Source organism: Trachypithecus francoisi, unplaced genomic scaffold (assembly GCF_009764315.1).
Source record: "Trachypithecus francoisi isolate TF-2019V2 unplaced genomic scaffold, Tfra_2.0 Lachesis_group10, whole genome shotgun sequence".
NCBI lineage: Eukaryota > Metazoa > Chordata > Mammalia > Primates > Cercopithecidae > Trachypithecus > Trachypithecus francoisi.
This window is the reverse complement of record NW_022681455.1, coordinates 60,466,862-60,477,395: the sequence shown is the minus strand read 5'-3', so window position 1 is coordinate 60,477,395 and position 10,534 is coordinate 60,466,862. Positions and strand designations below refer to the sequence as shown.

At 40.1% G+C, this 10,534-nt stretch overlaps 1 pseudogene across 1 annotated transcript; it reads left to right on the top strand.

The window, feature by feature from the left end:
- Window positions 1-7,688: 7,688 nt before the first annotated feature.
- On the top strand, window positions 7,689-9,628 carry LOC117088551 (annotated as a pseudogene). Its single transcript, XR_004439247.1, has 2 exons — window positions 7,689-7,773; window positions 8,756-9,628. The product of XR_004439247.1 is annotated as a 60S ribosomal protein L7a-like (transcript).
- Window positions 9,629-10,534: the final 906 nt, after the last annotated feature.

Sequence of the window (10,534 nt, the reverse complement as noted above, 5' to 3'; positions counted from 1 at the left end):
TCGAGACCAGCCTGGCCAATATGGTGAAACCGCGTCTCTACTAAAAATACAAAAATTAGCTGGGCATGGTGGTGGGTGCCTGTAGTCCCAGCAGGAGAATCGCTTGAACCCAGGAGGTGGAGTTTGCAGTGAGCCGAGATTACACCACTGTACTCTAGCCTGGGTGACAGAGCGAGACTCCATCTCAAAAAAAAAAAAAAAAAAGAGCATATGTTCAGTGTCATTTTAAAAAATGCATATCTGATCTTGCTGTCCTCTTGCTCAAAATCCTTCAATGATCCTACACTGACTTTTAGACAAAGTCCCAACTCTTTTGCAAGATGTTTAAATATTTAAGACTCTTCAAGATCATGACTGCCTTATAGCCCTACCTCCTGCTCCACTCCATTATGCTTTCTAGATGTTTGAAACCAATCGTGATTTCTAACATATATGCCATACTTTCTCAGACCTCCATGGCTTTGTATTTGCAATTCCTTTTACCTGGAATGTTCTCTTGCTACTTCCCCTAAAACCTAATGTTAATTTTAATTTTTATGAAATGTAGTTTCACTCTGTAGCCCAGGCTGGAGTGCAGTGGTGAGATCTCGACTCATTTCAACCTTCATTCATATATATGTGTGTGTGTATATATATATATATATGTGGAGCGATTCTCGTGCCTCAGTCTCCTGAGTAGCTGGGATTACAGGCACACACACTACACCAGATAAGTTTTGTGTTTTTAGTAGAGACAGGGTTTCACCATGTTGGCCAGGCTGGTCTCAAACTCCTGACCTCAGGTGATCCACCTGCATTGGCCTCCCAAAGTTCTGGGGTTACAGGCATGAGCTGCCATGCCCACACCTAATATTAATTTTTAAATTAAATTTTCCTGATTTCCTCATCAACACAGATATTCCATTCCCTGCACTTCCATTGTACCTTGCAAATACCTCTGCTGCAGCATTCATCGCTTGATGATAATCATTTTTTAAACATCATCTATCTCCCTCATACCTTTTGAAGATCCAAGGCAGAGGCTGTGTTCTATTAATTTCCCTGTGCTTAACACAGTGCTTGGCACATAATAAGTATTCAATAAGAAACTAGCATATTTTATGCTATTATTGTTTCATGCTTGATTTCAGGATGTTTGGATGACTCTGCTAGTGTTTGGTAGAAAACAGAAACCCTGAGAAATAGGATCTGGCAGCAGACAATGAGATTAGAGGATGAAATCAAGAACTGATGATGATAACAGATGGGTTTATCTTCGATAGTATCACCTAAGTGCTACAGATTGTTTACTAATTTCTGCTTGTCATATTTGGGCATTTCTTGTAAAAGGCGATTAACAACTCACTTTTACGTTATTGTTTAGAATAATCATACTTTTTATTCTTTGAAATGAATAACAAGAAGTGACAAGCAGTATCAGTGACTCAGGAATAAATTATTGATGTAGTACAGATTCACCCAAAGCGATAGTGACATGCTGATCTCTTTGGCAAAGCCTTTGTTCAGAGAATTTTAGACTTAACTTCCCCTGTGGTATCATCCTCCCATTATGCATTATGAGGCATACAGAAACCATGCCCTGAGAAAATACCTAACAAGGCACAACTAGGGCAAGTTTGGTGTAATATCTTTAAGTTGTTTTATTAGGCAGAGCATAGTGGCTCAACGCCTGTAATCCCAGCACTTTGGGAGGCCAAGATGGCAGAATCGCTTGAGCCCGGGAGCTTGAGACCAGCCTGGGCAACATAGTGAGACCTCATCTCTACTATATATATATATACACACACACACACACACACACGCAAGGAAAAAAAAAGCCAGGTTTAGTGGTATATACCTGTATTCCTAGCTACTCTGGAGGCTGAGGCAGGAGGAAGCCTTGAGCTGTGATTCTGGCATTGCACTCCAGTCTGGGCAACAAAGCAAGAGCCTATCTCAAAATAAATAAATCACAGTAAAAAAATTTTTTAAATTAAGAAAATAAATTGTTTTCTTGTATTAGGGTGATTAGATTTTTAGATTTGCAAAACGTGAACTTGAAAACTGGAGTAACTTTTTGGAAATTTAGGGAAAATATTTCTATTATCTTTATTGTGTTATACCAAAGGAAGGGTGAATAATATTAAAGTTTAATTGAGGCCGAGTACGGTGGCTCACTCCTGTAATCTCACCACTTTGGGAGGCTGAGGCAGGAAGATCACTTGAGGCCAGGAGTTCGCCAGCCTGGCCAACATAGTGAAAGCCTGTCTCTACTAAAAATGCAAAAATTAGCTGGGTGTTCTGGTACACACCTATAATCCCAGCTATTTGGGAGGCTGAGGCAGGAGAATTGCTTGAACTGGGGAGGCAGAAGTTGCAGTGAACTAGGATCACACCATTGCACTCCAGTCTGGGTGACAGAGTGAGACTCTGTCTCAAAAAAAAAAAAAAAAAAGTTTAATTGAGAAGTGAATTGCATATGTTCTGTTGACTAGTGGGTAATCTATACATAAATTGAAATTACTGACCAATCAGTGGTATTGATAAAGAGCTTATTTAAGAACAGATTTTACAATACAGAGGGCCCTCTACTTATGATGGTTCAACTTTTATGTCTCACTTTTGCCATGGCTGTACTGAGATATTAAATGCATTTTCAACTTAAAATATTCTTTGACTTAAGATGGGTTTATTAGGACATAACCCAACTGTAAGTTGTCAAGAAGCATCTGTATTTACAATAGTTTTCCTTCAATTGCATCCTTTTTGGGAAGAGAAAGACTGGTAGGTGGCTACTGTACTTATAGGACTTAACTCAGTATGGCAAATATCCTGTGATAGTCACACCCTAATTAGGCTTTTATTCTGCAGCCATGCACACAATTTATGATACTATGAAAACCATTAGAAATGACCCTTAAGGTTCTTAGTTTTTAAAAATTCTTGGCTTCTACATAGTTATCTTTTATTTTAAAATGGTTTTTATCTTTGCAAAGCACTGTAACTACATAACCCAGCCTTTCTACCTGCAATGGTCACTGTAAAAGGAAATTGTGAAGTGTTTACGTCTACATGCCTTTTTGGAGGAGCTGAGATTTAAAAAGCTGTTAGAGTGATGAAAGGCAGCAAATGCAGTACGGTGCTGGGGAATAAAATTTTTCTAAACATAAGATGAACGAATTTTAGAGCCATGCAAAGGTAGAGCTGGAAAGGCCTGGAAGATCCTCCAATTATACCTCAGGGAAAAAAGCTCTGGAAGGATAAGTGACTCACCCTATCCAAGTGCTCACAGAAAGTGGCATTTATCTCAGAGCCAATGGGAGGTCCTCATAACAGAAATGAACCTTGCATTTCCATGCAATTTAACTCCTCAAATGATTTCCCTTTTATTATCTGATTGCACCTCTTCCCGACTCTAACACTGCATTGGGAGGAGCTATCCCATTTTACTTAAAAAGAGATTAGAATTCACCGAGTAAATGAGCCACTCAAAACTTAAAACTGGGCCAGGCATTATGGATGATGCCTGTGTTACTGGCACTTTGGGAGGTGAAGGCAGGGGGATCACTTGAGGTCAGGAGTTTGAGACCAGCCTGGTCAACATGGTGAAACCCCAGCTCTATACAAAAAATACAAAAATTATCTGGGTGTGGTGGTACATGCCTGTAATCCCAGTTACTTAGCAGGCTGAGGTGGGAGGATCACTTGAGCCAGGGAGGCGGAGCTTGCAGTGAACTGAGATCCTGCCACTGCACTCCAACCTGGGTAACAGAGCTAGACCATATCTGAAAACAAAAAGAAAACAAAACGAAAAACTGAAAACTGAACTCCCAGACTCATTGTTCCTTTCATAAAATTGGGATCCATAGGTCTATTAATTAATATACAAATTTCTCTGAGGCTGTGGCCTCCAAGCTCTTTAGAGGCACTTGAGATGATTTCGATTCACAAGGTAGGGTCTGTGAATCCTAAAAGCTCCCAGGTACTGTTGCTGTCAGGTAGCTCATCATTGCTAGACAGAGTGGATGTATGCCTTTGGTAATACAAAGTTGATATATCATTCAGGGAGACAAAATCCTCCATAACTACTGCAATAGGCACAGAGATTTTTTGTGGTGCCAAGAACTATGATAGCAGCAGCAGCTACACTGGCAGTAGTAATACTTCCGGTAACCCAGGCCTCATGTCATTTATACAAATGGATGACTGAAGACACTGGAGAAAGGGAGATACTTTTTGGGCATCAGGAATTTCAAGGATTTTCCTTCCTATTAGTCTAGATCTAATCTAATGACTGTGACAAGAATATTGAATGGTTACATATTCTAATTTCCAGTGAACTCTCCAAAGGTCCTTGTTTCATTCTAAAAATCTGTTTCAATCCTCTGATGATGGAAATGTTTGCCCTGGAAAGTCATGTACCTCTACTCAGGGCAGCCTCCAAAGATCTACAGAATCCATTTTCTTTGCTGAGCCAACTAGATCTTCTTTGAAGAAGAAAGGGTCAATTAGCACTATTCTTATATTACCAGAAATGAAGAGCAATTGCTTTGGGAGTGGAAAGATGAAAAGAAAAGGAGGTATGAATCTTCTAGGAATACATGGAATAATTACTGCTTTGCTTGGCTGTGTTCTGATATCAACCACATGTTAACAGAAACCATACCAGAACTTCCGGCATTGATACTAAAAACACAATTGTCTCCTTGTATGATTCTGATATAATTTCTGTGAAAATCTACTATACACCAGCATTGCCTAAGAGGTGGATATACAAACATAAATAAGAGTAAGACTGTCCCCAAAAGTGACCCATATGTAAACAGTGACAATACAGCTTGATAAATTGTTCCTTTTTTTGAGACAGAGTTTCACTCTGTCACCCAGGCTAGGTGTGATGTCAGCTCACTGCAACCTCTACCTCCCTGGTTCAAGCTACTCTCATGCCTCAGCCTCCCCAGTAGCTGGAACTACAGGCCACCACGTCTAATTTTTGTATTTTTAGTAGAGATGGGGTTTCACCATGTTGGCCAGGCTGGTCTTGAACTCCTGACCTCAAGTAATCTGCCCACCTTGGCCTCCCAAAGTGCTGGGATTACAGGCGTGAGCCACCGCACCTGGCCTAAATTATATAATAGATGTTCCTTATTGTGTGCTATGGGAAGACTGAGGAGAGATACCTAATTCGGCCTGGAAGGTTGTAATGTGGCAGTGGAGGTAAAGCCCTTGAAACAGTCTTCTAAGGATTTGGGACTTCAGTCTAGAAGAAAGTGTATAAGAATTTCTGGTCAAGTTTTGGACAAGATACTCCCAGTATTATGATAAAAGAACATGAAAAGAATGCTTTTCATATGCTTTGAGGTTTAAGAGAGACCAGAAGCTTGACAAGAATAGAGAAAATTTCTACTGTAATGGAATATACTTAAAAAAAACTGCAAAACTAAATTATAACTAAATACACTTCTGGTGAGGATTGTAAAGTCTTTTTATTGCCTCTGAGAGGAGGCTACCATCTGTTACTTTGAATATTTGTGCTTTCAGTCTTCTGAATTTTTTAAAATTTAAATTAAAGCACTGAATTACTCCTCCCCTCCCCAGATATAGTCAATGTCTATGGAAATTTCTAGATTGGTAATTGGAAATTTTCAGGTGTGGTTATAAGCCTCTTAAAATAAGGCCAACTGATACTACTAACTTTGATGCCCTGCTATTTTTCTTTCGTATTTTCTGTTTTAAACAACTGTAGTCATAACCTTTTGAATAACCTGAGTCAACTACGTTAATTGTACTCCATTACAATTATAATCCCAGGCTGGGCAATGGTTTTGTTTAGTTTGGTTATGTTCATGACACAATTTCCTCTTCCTTTCTCCTCTCCTACAATCCGGTGAATTTTAAATCATAATTTACCTTTCCTGCTTCTATACACGGATACTAAATTCCAACTCCCCCATCCTAATCAGTGATAATACAATAAATTCTTTACCAGGAACGTACACATTCCTTAGCTGTCATTCATTAGTTAGAACATCAAGATCTAAATATGTGTTAATGTCCAGGGAAAGCTGACAAATTTAGCAACACTGAGACACTAAAATAGCTATACTGCATGACAGGATACCAAACTGACTTTCATTAACCTGTCTTGGCCAAGAAGAACTTTATTTTTAGGCCACCCATGTAACTGGCTATTTATAAGGAGGAAGCACATTGACCTTCGGCTTTCACTAATGAAACATACAGTCATGGAGACCAAAATTGTGTGTGAAAATCATTCAGTGACCACAGGAGATTCTACCTGAACCCAAGTCGCCAACAGCATCCTGTTACTTTATGGCCCTGAAGCGTGGTTTCGGGTACAAAATTTCAGCCTTGTATTAAAAGCAGAGCTTTGACATTAACAGATTACATTAGACTAAGCTGTATCATACAATTACTGAGGACTTATTTGATGACGCAAAATTTGTAGTTCAAAGTTGAATAGTATACTTTGGAGGAAAAAATGGTTTGAATACAATCCACATACACAGATACACATTCTCTCTACTACTTTGCAATTTTGGTGACAAGTTAAATACAGTTCTGGTACATCTGTATGAAGACTCTTGTGCAACTACCTATATCATAGTTCCCAAGAATATTCATTTAAAAAAGGTTATAATCATGATCATAAAACAATGTTAAAAATAATGAACTTAGTATGATAGAATCCTAGTTTTGAGACAAAATATTTGTATATGGGAAAAAAAGCATGGAAAGAAATATGTGAAAATGCGTATAGTGACTATTTGTGAAATCAGTATGAATTGTGGATGTTTTATTTTCTATTTTCTATTTTTTGTTGTTGTTGGCCAAATTACCCACAGCGGCTGGGTGCAGTGGCTCATGCCTGTAATCCCAGCACTTTAAGAGGCCGAGACAGGGGGATCACCTGAGGTCAGGAATTCGAGACCAGCCTGGCCAACATGGTGAAACTTTGCCTCTACTAAAAATACAAAACTAGCCAGGCGTGGTGGCGCATGCCTGTAGTCCCAGCTACTTGGGAGCCTGAGGCAGGAGAATCACTTGAACCTGGAAAGCAGAGGTTGCAGCGAGCAGAGATTGAGCCACTGTACTCCAGCCTGGGCAACAGTGGGAGACTCCATCTCCAAACAATAACAACAAATTACCCATAGTGGCTTGTAACACTTTCATAAATAAAAAAACCTATCAACAGTTTCCAAAAGGTCCAGGTAATTATGGTCAAGCATGTACGATTAGATTCTCAAAGCAAAAATAATGGTTATTTAAAAAAAAAGTATGGGACTGGGCACGGTGACTTATGCATGTAATCCAAACACTTTGGGAGGCCGAGGCAGGCGGATCACCTGAGGTCAGGAGTTTGAGACTGGCCCGGCCAACATGGTGAAATCCCTGTCTTTACTAAAAACAAAAAATTAGATGGGCATGGTGGCAGGTGCCTGTAATCCCAGCTACTCAGAGGCTGGGGCAGGGAGAATTGCTTGAACCCAGGAGGTGAAGCCTGCAGTGAGCTGAGATCATGCCACCATGCTCCAGCCTGGGCAACAGAGGGAGTACCTGTCTCAATTCAAAAACAAACAAAAAAACAAACCAAAACCCAATATCACTATGGAAATGTTTAAAAACAAACCTCGTATTCACATATGCACTCCAACCAAGGCTCGAGGAGCTCTTACAGGCCCTTTATCATGAAAGCTCGTGTGGCCTACTCACCCCTCGATGTAGCAGTGTTCTTTCTTCAGGCAGAGTCGTCTGAAGAACGCTTCAACCTTTGTAGCTTCACCCTCAGGTAGAGTCATCTGAAGAACGCTTCAATCTTCGTAGCTTCACCCTCAGGTAGAGTAGTCTGAAGAACGCTTCAACCTTTACAGCTTCACCCTCAGCTCACCAAATGGTGACCCAAGCCTCTTGCAACTCCTTTTATACTCCAGAAAGGGGGGGTGGGGGCACACCTTTTCTTCCCTGGTTGATTACATTATCTCTGATTAATCACATCATCTTTTTTTCACACCGCCATTAACTGCAATCCAAGGAGGGGCTCATGAAGCATTTTGTTTTGAATCTATTATGTAGATTAAAAAACCAGTCACTGAGAGTTATCTAGTATGGCTCACATTTCTCAGTTTTAAAGTTTTTCTTTCAATATTTTCATTTGTTTAAACTTTTCAAATTGACACATAATAATTGCACATATTATGGAGTACATAGTGATGTGATACTTATAACATATAGTGATTAATTAGATCAGAGTAGCGTATCCATCATCTCAAGCATTTATCACTTTTTTATGTTGTGTACATTCAATATCCTCCTTCTGGCAATTTGAAGCTGAATATTATTGTTAACTACAGGCATCTTACAATGCTACAGAACACTATAATTTATTCCTATGTAGTTGTAATTTTGTATTCTTTAACAAATCTCTCCCTATTTTCCTCTTCCCTCTACCCTTCCAAGCCTCTAGTATACCCTGTTCTACTTTTTACTTCTATAAGATCAACTATTTTTTTTTTTAGCTTCTACATATGAGTGAGAACATTCTGTGTTTAACTTTCTGTTCCTGACTTATTTCACTTAACATAATGTCCTCCAGTTCTATCCATGTTACTGCCAATGACAGGATTCCATTTTTCTGGGGATAAAAAGTATTCCATTGTGTATATATATTACATAAAGGTTTTCTTTCTTTCTTTTTTTTTTTTAAAAAAAAACTTCAAATCTTGTCAATATTTTATCATCTTTAAAAATAAATCAGGCTCTCTCCTCCTGCCAAAAGGAAAGAAGGCCAAGGGGAAGAAGGTGGCTCCAGCCCTGCTATCCTGAAGAAGCAGGAGGTTAAGAAAGTGGTGAATCCCCTGTTTGGGAAACAGCCTAGGAATTTTGACATTGGATGGGACATTCAGCCCAAAAGAGACCTCACCGGCTTTATGAAATGGCCCCGCTCTATCAGGTTGCAGCGGCGGAGAGCCATCCTCTATAAGGGACTGAAAGTGCCTCCTGCAATTAACTAGTTCACTCAGGCCCTGGACCACCAAACAACTACTCAGCTACTTCAACTGGCCCACAAGTACAGATCAGAGACAAAGCAAGAGAAGAAACAGAGGGTGTTGGCCCTGGCCAAAAAGAAAACTGCTGGAAAAGGGGACATCCCCACTAAGAGACCATCTGTCCTTCGAGCAGGAGTTAACACCGTCACCACCTTGGTAGAGAACAAGAAAGCTCAGCTGTGGTGATTGCACACGACGTGGATCCCATCGAGCTGGTTGTCTTCTTGCCTGGCCTGTGTGGTAAAATGGGGGTCCCTTACTGCATTACCAAGGGGAAGGCAAGACTGGGCCGTCTAGTCCACAGGAAGACCTGTTCCACTGTCGCCTTCACACAGGTTAACTGAAAGACAAAGACGCTTTGGCTAAGCTACTGGAAGCTATCAGGACGGATTACAATGACAGATAAAATGAGATCCGCCGTCACTGGGGAGGCAATGTCCTGGGTCCCAAGTCTGTGGCTTGCATCGGCAAGCTTGAAAAGGCAAAGGCTAAAGAACTTGCCACTAAGCTGGGTTAAATGTACACTGTTGAGTTTTCTGTACATAAAAATAATTAAAATAATACAAATTTTCCTTCAAAAATTAATTCAGGGTTGTGTTTACATTAATTTAATAAACCTTTTCTGAACTTCTACCATGTACCCTGGTACCCTGGGCTGTGCTTGGAGAGAGGAATAGAAGGAAAAACAGGACATGGTCACAGGCTCTACACAGCTCACAGGCTGCTACGATGGAGACAAACAAAAAAACTGAGAGCATCTATGTAGGAATGTGGCATAAGGATATATAAATACTGCTGTGAGTAGCGAACACTTTAGAGTGCTTGCCTGGTGCCATTCTAGGCCTGTTCTACATATCAATTCATTTTATCCTCACAACAAACCTATGAGGTAGATCTTGTGATGTTCTTTACATTGCAGATGAGGAAACTGAGGTACAGAAATGTTATGTCACATAGCAAATAATTTGAATCTGGATTCAAAGCCTGACTTCAGATTATAAGAGACAAATCACAGTAATGCAGAAAGTGCTATAGTAGGGAAAATAAGAAGTGCTAAGGGAAATCAGAGAGGGTCATCTAATTGAGACCTAGGATTCAAAAAAGGCTTTCATGAAGAGGTTACGACCTCAGAGCTGAGTTGTGGCAGAATAGTGGGTTCTGGAATATGGGGGATGTGGGCAGGAAAGAAACAGGGAATGCCTAGAGGGAATGAAACAAGTTTCTGATTGTGAAAGAATTTATATTTCATACTAGGGAATATGAAATGATGAGATAGTGGGGAACTTTAAAGGCTTTTAAGCAAGAAAACCTTAAATCAAATTTGTGATTTTTAAATAAATGTTGGAGAGAGCAAGAACAAAGGCAGAGAAATAAATTTGGGGTCTGTGTAGCATTAAAAAATCCTCCCCTGGCTGGGCAAGGTGGCAGATGCCTGTAATCTCAGCACTTTGGGAGGCCGAAGCAGGTGGATCGCGCGAGGTCAGGAG